This window comes from Microtus ochrogaster, chromosome 5 (assembly GCF_000317375.1).
Source record: "Microtus ochrogaster isolate Prairie Vole_2 chromosome 5, MicOch1.0, whole genome shotgun sequence".
Lineage (NCBI taxonomy): Eukaryota > Metazoa > Chordata > Mammalia > Rodentia > Cricetidae > Microtus > Microtus ochrogaster.
The window spans coordinates 59002594-59013109 of record NC_022012.1 but is presented as its reverse complement, the minus strand read 5'-3'; positions in this window follow the sequence as shown (position 1 = coordinate 59013109).

Sequence of the window (10516 nt, the reverse complement as noted above, 5' to 3'; positions counted from 1 at the left end):
ACACACACACACACACACACACACACACACCATTTTTAAAAGACAAGATTCATATAGTCCAGACTGGCCTGAACTTACTATGATCTTAAACTCCTGATCTTCCTGTCTCCACAACCTAGTATTAGGTAATGCACATACCTCACTGTATCTGGTTTATGTGGTGCTAGGCATCAAACCTAGGGCTTTGTGCATGCTGGGCAATTTTACTTTTCACTTACTTATTTGTGTGTCTGTGCATGTGTGTGTGGAAGTCAGAGGACAACTTTCAGGAAGTATTTTTTCCCATTGACTATGTGGGTCCTGAGGACCCAGCTCAGGCTGTGAGTCTTGGCAGCAACTGCCTTTATGCATTGAGAAATCTTGTTGGTCCTCAAATTTTTATTACATTCATCTACTCTTTGTATGTTTGCTGTAGTGCATGTGTTTGGGAGTCCATGTGGAGATCAGAAAACAACACGCAAGGGTCAGTTTTCTCCTTCCATCATGTGGACGCTGGGGATCAAAGTCACAGTGAAAATCTCCTCTACCTACTGAGTTATCATCATCGTCTTGCCAGTCTGGGGTCCTCAGTATTGAAGAGTTTTAAGAGTTCTTACGAGCAAACCCGGGAAAAGCTCTGACATTGAGCTCTTGCTGTCAGCTGATAAGGACACATCCCAGACACAACTGATGAGATAAACCAGGTTTTGCGGCAACTGTTACTGTTTGGAGTTTCATCAATGATTTAAAACCCAATTTCATTTTCATCAGTGACTCATATGGTCTAATTTTTGTCCCATTTATTAGACTTCCAAATCCTCCAAAGATAAAAATAACCAGTCAAGAAATTTCAGAAATCTCAAATTCCCCCAACTAATCTAATCAAATAAATTCTACCACCAAAAGTAATCAGGGAAAAACATGCAAGATGTTAATTTTAGCTGTTTAATTTGGGCAATTTCTTTAAGTATGTGTAACCTTCATGTTATTACTTTGGTCTCTATAAATTAGGTCACAGAACTCATTTGAAATCAAGTCTAAAATTCATTATCTATGTATGACTTTAATATTCTTGATCTATCCCTGTTCCTGCTGAATAGAGTATACATAACTGTTATTCCAGCTAGTAATTTATACTTTTATAATTAAGTTTACAAATTCATTACAAAGTTGTAGAACATTTTATAAAGATTGTGATAAATTTTTGGCATTTCTATCTTCACATGGTTTGCTGCAGACCTGGTTTAATGTTCACAGATTACACATGGCATAAACAGTCATGTTCGCATCACTAACTTCAGATCCTATGACACTGTATAGGTGGATATGAAACTTTAAGACCCCACTAAATGCTCTTTTCTGTAGGTTGCTTTGGTCATGGTGTGTTATCAAAGCAATAGAAAAGTAATGAAGACAAGCTTCAATGTAAAAATATTTGATTTTTATATAATAACTCTAGGCTAAAAATGCAGTTGCTTAAAATTTTGGTAAATTATAGCCAATGAACTTGGTTATATCCGTTTTATATTAAAATATATAAAATATTGTTCATCAACTTTGTTCTTTGATAATTTCATGTATGTATTTGATATATCCTAACCAGACTCACTCCTACCTTCTCTTATTTCCCTCCCCCCTGAAAGACTCTCTTCTAACCTACAAGTGCCTTTCCCATGTTCATGTCCTTTGTTTTTGTGACCCTCTATTTTAAGCAAAGTTGTCTGTGTGTCTATCAGTTTGGAGTTATCCATTGAGTCTTGTGTAATTACCTCTAGGTCACAATTAAAGAAAACTGAGTGTCTTCCCCCAATAATCCATCAGTAGTCAATAGTTCAACAAGGTAGGTTCTGGTTCCCAGATGTTCCTTCTCAATCCATAGTTCTTGATTCTTGATAAGCTTAGTCTTGTGTGGACCCAGTTAAAGCAACCCTGCAGATACTGTGAAATCATCTCTGTAATGGCTGTGGCAAGCTCTGAAGATAGCATTTCACAGTTTTCCCTCTATCCTCTGGTTCTTGTGTTTTCTCTGCTCCCTCTTCTGCAATGTTCTCTGAGTCTTAAGAGTGGGTGATAGAAATGTCTTTTTTTACATCCTAGCACTCAATCATCACTTATTCTCTACCCTGAGCAACTACAAGTCTCTACATTCAAGATTGTCCTCCGTAAAGAGATGCTTCTCTGAGCTGTGGTAACATTTATCTGTGGCATAAAAACAAATCTTTAAAAGGCAGTTTGGTACCTTGACAGTTTATCTAAAAAAAAAAAGTAGTAAGTTCTTTATTAGGGCCCATCTCCCATTATGGAGTTTCGGCTGATCTTAGAGGGGTCCTAAAATCCAAGCCTAGAATGGCTAAGTGCTCCCACAATTGTATTACTACTGCACCAGTGGGCACAGATAGCCTAGCAAGCTGACGTTTCTTAGGATTCACAGTTGATGACTGATGTCTTTTCTTCTGCAGAAGTATATGTAGCAACTTCTGTCACCATGAAAGCTAGCTAACCAGAGTGGACAAGCTTAAGCAGGAATGGCATGGGGGGCAAAGAGAGAGTGTTAACCAAAACGAAGGGTGTATAAAAAAGACATATGAAAATATACCATATTGTGAAATAGGTCAAAATATCCGGTGTAAGTGAATGACCTCTCTATCCCTGGGAAGCTGGCCAGGTTTCCAGTACCAGGAATGATTTCTCTACTGTTGAGTGTGTCCTAAGTCTAATTAGACAGCTGTTGGTTACAATTGATCTGTGAGTACCATTGATTGCACTTTTATGCAGACCATGCAATGCTATTAACTATTGTCTTGGTTCATATGTGTTATAGCTGAGTTTGGCTGTTTTACTGTATCCCTCTCTTGGCAGCTTATATTGTAGAAGTATAGAAGTTAGACTACAGGAAAGAGGCTCTCAGAGAGGAGCCCCCTTTTGGCTTGTCTAATGCAGAATAGTCAGCCTTGAAGCCACATTTACACAAAGAGCAAAAGAGATTCAGCAGGTTGTATATATCTATTTCTATATATAATTTGTACATACACACATAGCAATAATAAGGAAAAAGAGGCTGTTAACTTGATAGCATGGGAGGGCCATGGGAGGGGTTTAAGTGTGGTTAGATAGGAGGGATTGGAGAAAGGAAACGGAGAGGGAAAGTGATGTAAGTCTATTTCAATTAGAAGCACATTAAAATAAATTAAAAATATAAGTTAATATAAAGAGCTAGAAGGGAGATATATAAAAAGTATTAGCAATTACAAATGTGTCCATTCAGAGTTCTAGAAAAATGAATATTTAGCAGATGAATTCTGTATAAACTGTTAAAATTGAATTTAAATCTCTTTTACTTTTATTAATTTTCTCTAATTCACAATAAGTAAAAATTTCCCTCAAACCTCTGTGCCTCCTTTATTTAAAGCATATGAAGAGACAGAATTCTGCTCCCTGAGGCTCACACTGAATGTTAAGGATTCATTCTGCTTGTGGCTTCTTATTCTTTGGGGATAGCCTGGTGCTTTTGAACTTTATTCCTCCATAGAACAAGAACCTTCATGGTAAGGGGCAGAGGCAGGAAGATTGCTATCAGTGCCAATTGGAGGCCAGGTCAATCCACATTGGGATTTCCAGATCAGTCAGGGTTACATAGCAAGACTGTCACAAAAACAAAATTCAACACTTCAACCTGAGGATGAACTTGGCCTCTGCAAACCTGGATGCCCCATGAGCTTACTGGCCAGCATCACTGCCTGTTAATGTATCCTCTCTTATGAAAATATACTGTATGAATTTCTTTTTTTTTTTTTTTTTTGGTTTTTTGAGACAGGGTTTCTCTGTGGCTTTGGAGCCTGTCCTGGAACTAGCTCTGTAGACCAGGCTGGTCTCGAACTCACAGAGATCAGCCTGTCTCTGCCTCCCGAGTGCTGGGATTAAAGGCGTGTGCCATCATCGCCCGGCTCTGTATGAATTTCTTATTTATTAATAGTGTTGCACACACTGTAGAATAATACTTTTATTACTAGCTCTCAGGCACTTTCCTGTATTTTCTAATCATAGAAGTCTAGTGTGCTGAGCTCTGGGTGGATCGCCTGTCCCATCAAGAGTTATACAGAAACTGGACAAGCTTCTCCATGCCTGTAATGCAGTATTTGGGTGGCAGAGTCAGGGAAAGTATGGTTCCAAGCTTTTCTTAAACTATGTAGTAAATTGGAGGCTTAAAGAACTATGTGAGACCCTGTCTCAAAAACCCAAACTAACTAACATAACAAACTAATCCATACATAATGTAAACACAAAGCTTCAGAATAGCTGTGCGTGGGATCCAGGGTCACAAGGGACCATACTCTATGGATTTTCAAGAAGTCTATAATGTTTATAAATTATTTCAAAAATTTTTTTAACTCAGAGGTTAACTAATGGGTACTAAGTTACACTTAACTAGGAGCAAGATGTTTTGGGTTTCCTCTTACTAATGGGGTGACTTTAGACTATGATGATGTACCCATCCATTAGACAGAGCTGAATGAACCAATGAGAGTAGATTGAGATTTGCATAATATATATATCAAAACATCACATTTTTCTTCACCATTATAATTTTATGTGTGAGTTAATGTCTTTAATAATGAGCTTGTCCTATCTTGCACACAGATGACCAACGGAGTCCACTTACTTGGGTGGTACCGTTCCACACGGGCCTGTTTTGTGCGTCCCACAGTGGCTTGCACTTCCTGATTTCCTACGCATATCCATGACAGTCACAATTTTCTTAAGATTTCCTTCCTTCCTTCACCCCTTACTCCCATAAGGGATGTAACTGTAGATTGTAGATCTAGCTTACCCTTCTATTCCCAGCACTTAGCACAATGACTGCTACATAGCCAATTGTCAGGAAATACTTAATTGGATAAATTGAATTGATCAGATTTAGACCATCAACAAATGCCTCTTGGATGATTAAAACTCAATTATCTTATAGAGAGCTCATTATTTAATAAAAGGACAACAAGGCTCATATTGAAAGCAGCAATTTCAGCTGTGCTCCAGTTGAGGATTTAACTGTGTCTTCCCTTGAACTTTTCCACACAGTGCTTGGGCTCATGGGTCAGTTTTTCAGTCTCTTTGCTTGTTAGTGCCACTCGGAAAAGCAAGCTTGTGTTTTTGTTTCTGCGTGTCTAAAGTCTTAGAAATCAGCTGAGCTGGTTATCAATTTCTCTCCCATCTCAGTTTCTCTTCTTTAAACTTACACTGTGCAGCACTCGTGTTGGAGGTCCTTCTATCTATGTGTTACTTTTATTGGTTAATGAATAAACTGGCTTGGCCTATAGCAAGGCAGAATTTAGTTAGGAAGCGAAATCTAAGCTGAATGCTGGGAGAAAGGAGGTGGAGTCAGAAGAAAAGAAAAGCCGTGGAGGCGCCGCCAGAGACAGACATGATGATACCTTGCCTGTAGGCGACCCTCGTGGTAAAATATAAAATAATGGAGATGGGTTAATTCTAGATGTAAGAGCTAGCTAGCAATATGCTTAAGTAATTGGTGAAGCAGTGATTTAATTAATACAGTTTCTGTGTGGTTATTTCCGTTCTGGGTGGCCGGGATAAACAAGCAGCCTACTACACAGCACCTGCTCATGACTTGCAGAATGGACACTGTCGGTCGCTGGTGCTTGAGTTCACCTCTGTGGACCCGCATCGGATGGGGAAGGTGCCAAACAGTCAGTCCCTCCCAGTTCCTGTCTCTCCATTTTAATTATAGTGGGTTTTAAATTTTTCATCACAATTTAGATAGCAAGCATCACATTTTAACTCAGTTTACTGCCCCCATGCTGGTCCGGAACATCTTGGCCAGTGCCTGTGACCAAACTAGCTTTTGACAGGTAACTGTCTTGATTTTCTCTGTCCTCGCCCTTTAAAAGCAACACTCTGGATTTCAGCACGTCTACCCCTACTTTTTCCTTAATCCCCCTGCTGAGTCTGGAAAAGGTGCCTGGGCACCCTTTCTCAACATACCACATCAGTTTTGTTTCAAAATTATTGCTTCACAGCACTGGGAGAGAAGCAATTTCTTTATTGATATCCTTGCATCCTTGCTTTTCTCAGAAAAGGGTCCCTGGTCCTGCTTGGCATTGCACCCGTACCCACGACAGCCCTTGCTCTCTCTGCTGGTGCTCTCCGCTCCTGTGGTATTCAGCACAGTACCCCTTCCCACTGGCTCCTTGAGAATCGGCCTGAGATCTTGCTCGTTCTTTCTCAACCCCTTCTAACATTTTAACAGTATTTTTTTTCCCCCAAAATTCTGTCGATACTTATTTCATTGTATCAGGGCTTAAAGATGGTGACACGATGGTTCTCTTCCTTATGAGGAAGAAAAAGGCTCTTGGGTAGTGTTTGGCTAACTTGTTCTTCGGCTTCCCCCAGTATCAGCCCACAGTATTCTCTGGCGGCTGCAGGCCTCAGCATACATCCAATGCTGGTTCCCTGTTTTAGGCTTCGTGGCCTTCAGAATAGCGAGGAGCTATGTTCATCTGCTCAGATATTCATATTCTCTCTCTCTCTCTCTCTCTCTCTCTCTCTCTCTCTCTCTCTCTCTCCCTATGCTAGGATCAAACAGAGGAACTTGTGCACCATAGGCAGAGCCCCTCCATTGAGGTCTGGTGTTTACTTTGAGCAGTTCAAATGGACTGAACTCCCAGCTGGGGAAGCTCATACTGCCTCTTGTGGAGCCATTCCCACTGTGCTCACAACCCCACTGAACTCATCAGCCACCGCACAGAGATAGAAATTCCAGGCATTTCTCTTCCCTGCCAACAACTTCCTTGCTCTCATGGTTACCGTAGCGTGAGGGCCTTCCATTAGTTTGGGGTAGGTGTGGCGTCATGACTGTGAAACCTGTGGTGAGGCTGCTGGAGGGTCAACACACGGAAAACTGATGGAAACCGGTTGAAAGCGAGGGTGAATAGTGGAGTCTGGCTTTCAAGAAGGAAGAATAAATATGCAGTACTTCACACCTTTCTTAGTTCCTGTTATCTGTGACCCTTGGCTGTGATCAAAGAGGTCTGTATTTCACTTATGCATAGTTACAAAGTAATTAGTATAACTTCTATGATATGCCATACCAATCATGTTTCACATTCAACTTGTTTTAATATGAGCTTTTAAAACTGACTTAAATAAAATTAATCAAACTGCAAATCTCTCTCTCTCTCTCTCTCTCTCTCTCTCTCTCTATATATATATATATATATATATATATATATATATATACACAAAGTTTTACTTTCTATTTATGAGAATTGACTTTTTTTTAAGCCCCAACCCACTCCCAAATCAGCCATAACTGGCAACTTAAATGGAATAGCATGGGATACAGATGGAAACCTTAGGAAGAGAGGAATTCCGGGGAGATGAAGCAAAGCTGTCAATGCCCACAGCAAGAGCTCTGGTGGGGTTTTCTATCAATTGTGGGAACAGGTGGCTAACCTTTGCTAACAGAAGTGCTGCCCATACATGTACTCCTATTTTCTACCTGTAAATTACTTTTCCAATCCCAACAAAGTCAGTTTCTTATATGGAAAATGGATGCCAGGTAAGCGTATGTCTAAATTCAAGGGCAAGTGTGCAGCATACTGATGGCCAAACAGAAAGAAACACCTTTGATAAATAAAAAGTGATTATTTTTCTCTATAAAGAATAATTTTGGCAGAAAATTTTAAAAATCTAGGCATTGCATTTCAGAATGGCAAAAAATTGGGATAACTTTTTTAGATGTTTGGAAAATCCTATCTAGGAATTAGAGAAAGGAGAAAACCACAGGCTCTGCTTCATGGAATACCAAAGCTATCAAATCTTTCTAAATGACTGGATCACTATTTAGGCAATGAAATGAAAACAAGAGCAGCAATAAGTCTGAGGTAATTGTTTTATTAAGTCATCCAAATTCTAAAATTAGATTTCAACTTTGGTTGTAGGAAATCATGCAAATTTGTTTGAACTAAGCACATCCAATATTTTAATTGGCTGTACAATCCAAGACTACTTTAAACAACACACGTGTCTTGTAAGTGTGGTGTAAGCTCAGGGGATAACCACGCTTCCTCTCCCGCCTTCCCTGGAACTCAGGCTTAAACTTGTGTCTACCAAGACTGTGGCTAGGTGACAGAAACAGCAGCATCTCTTCCTGACCTGAAGCAGGACCATGAACATGTCATGGTTACGAAGGGGTAAGAGGAATAAATCTAGCGAGGATGGAGGAGACACAACCTAAAGATGAGAGGCTTATTATTATTTCCTGTTATAAAATTTGCTAGCTTTTTAATAAAACAGAAACTTTTATCTCTAACATTTTTCAGATCTCAGATTTTTCAATTAGTAGAACCCACCCCCTTTTGTAAAAATCGAGGGATTGTATTCTTAAGTAGTGGCATTTTAGGTGATAGAACATTGGTTTTTCTAGTGCTATAGATAATACATTGTCACATGGGCCTCAGCAGCAAAGCTAAGAACGCAAATGGGAAAGGATGGTGTCTTTAAGGAGTGCTGAAAGGCAAGCTGTACATCTGTAGATGAAAAAATGAACCTGGACCTCTGTTTTATACCAGGCAAGAATTCAGGAGATATGGATAAAGACATGAACACCACACATGAAATGATAAAAGTCATCCAAAAAATAAGGAATAGGTCCTTTAGTCTCCATAATGACTTAAATAGGTTGCCAGAAATCCAGACACAGGAAAAATGAAGTAGCACCACATGAAGCTAAAAAGCTCCACTCATCCAAGCAAACAGTCAAGGTAAAAGCCAATCAGTAGTATGAGAGAAAACATCTATAAATCATATGTCTGCTGAATGGCTCACTTTTAAGGCATCTAAGTTCAAGAGGGAAAAAAAGGTAAAAATAGGTATAACATGATTAAAATATAGGCAAAAGAATTAAATATATGTTTCCTTCAGACATATACCTGGTCAACAGACCTTTGGCTCAATATCACTGATAACCAGGGAGACATTAGTCATGTTGACAATAAGTTATCACCTCACACATATTTAGAAAGATATAAAAACTAAAGACAGCATTATTGAGGATGCAGGAAAATTTATTTTTACACCACGTGAATGTGAATGGTGCACCCATTATCAAAACCATGGTCAAGGTTCCTCAAAAATGCAAACCAGAACTTCTAACTTATTAGTAATAGCAAATGGATGCTTAAGCAGAAACTCAAAATTATGAGCTGGAAGAGAAACTTGGTCTCTTTTATTCAGTGTTGCATCACTCACAAAGACCAGGTTGTATTTGTTATTCATATTGTCCCCTGAATTATGATTGGTGTGCCTCAATAAAGGGAAAGCCTGTGCTGTCACAAATAGGTGCCCACAACCCCATATTTTCAGCAGTATCAAGCTAATTGTAGTGGGAAGGAATCAAGATGACTTCAGGGGACACCATGTAGAAGGAGATGGGTTCAAATTATGCTCAAGTATGAAAGAAATGGAGAAAGAGCACGAGCAAGGAACTCAGGACTGCCAGGGGTGCACCCACACACTGAGACAATGGGCATGTTCTATTGGGAACTCACCAAGGCCAGCTGGACTGTGTCTGAAAAAGCATGGGATAAAACCGGACTCGCTGAACATAGCGGACAATGAGGACTGCTGAGAAATCAAGAACAATGGCACTGGGTCTTGATCCTACTGCACATACTGGCTTTGTGGGAGCCTAGGCTGTTTGGATGTTCACCTTACTAGACCTGGAAGGAGGTGGGAGGTCCTTGGACTCCCCACAGGGCAGGGAAACCTGACTGCTCTTCAGGCTGATGAGAGAGGGGGACTTGATTGGGGCAGGGGGAGGGAAATGGGAGGCAGTGGTGGGGAGGAGACAGAAATCTTTAATAAATAAATAAATAAAAATAAAAAAATAATAAAATAAGTAATTTTAGACACGAAAAAAAAAAGAAATGGAGAAAGAGCTATCTCAGGATGCAGACACTTCTATAACCTTTGAGAAGGCACATCACATATAAGCTTAGGCCCAACTCACTTCAAAAAACCTAAGTATAGGAAGGCTAATTAACATTCATTCTCATGGTTAGTGTGACTGTTCATGTCAATTATCAGCTTGACAGTATCTACAATGACCTGGAAGAAGGGCATTTGAGCATGCATCTGAGGGATTACCTTGATGACGTCAACTGATGTGGGCAGATGTGTCTTAAGTGATATAGATATGAATAATTTGTATTAGTATAGATTTTGCTTTATTGATAGAGATTTAAGGTCAATTTTGTTATATGTATATGCATATTTCTGCTATTGATTGAGATATTGTGATTGTGTAGTTCACTTAAAATGTAAGCTTGTTAATAGATAATCATAATAGTCAAGTTTTTAGACATGTTAGTTAAGATTTTCTAGATGTGCATAGATATATCTTAGATAGGCATTCTTCATATCTTTCAAAGATTATAGAATATGGTATTTTAAATGTTTTAATAACTTAGGACTTTTCATGACAATGAGACACTCTGCTCCTGGCAGCACCAATCTACTTCAA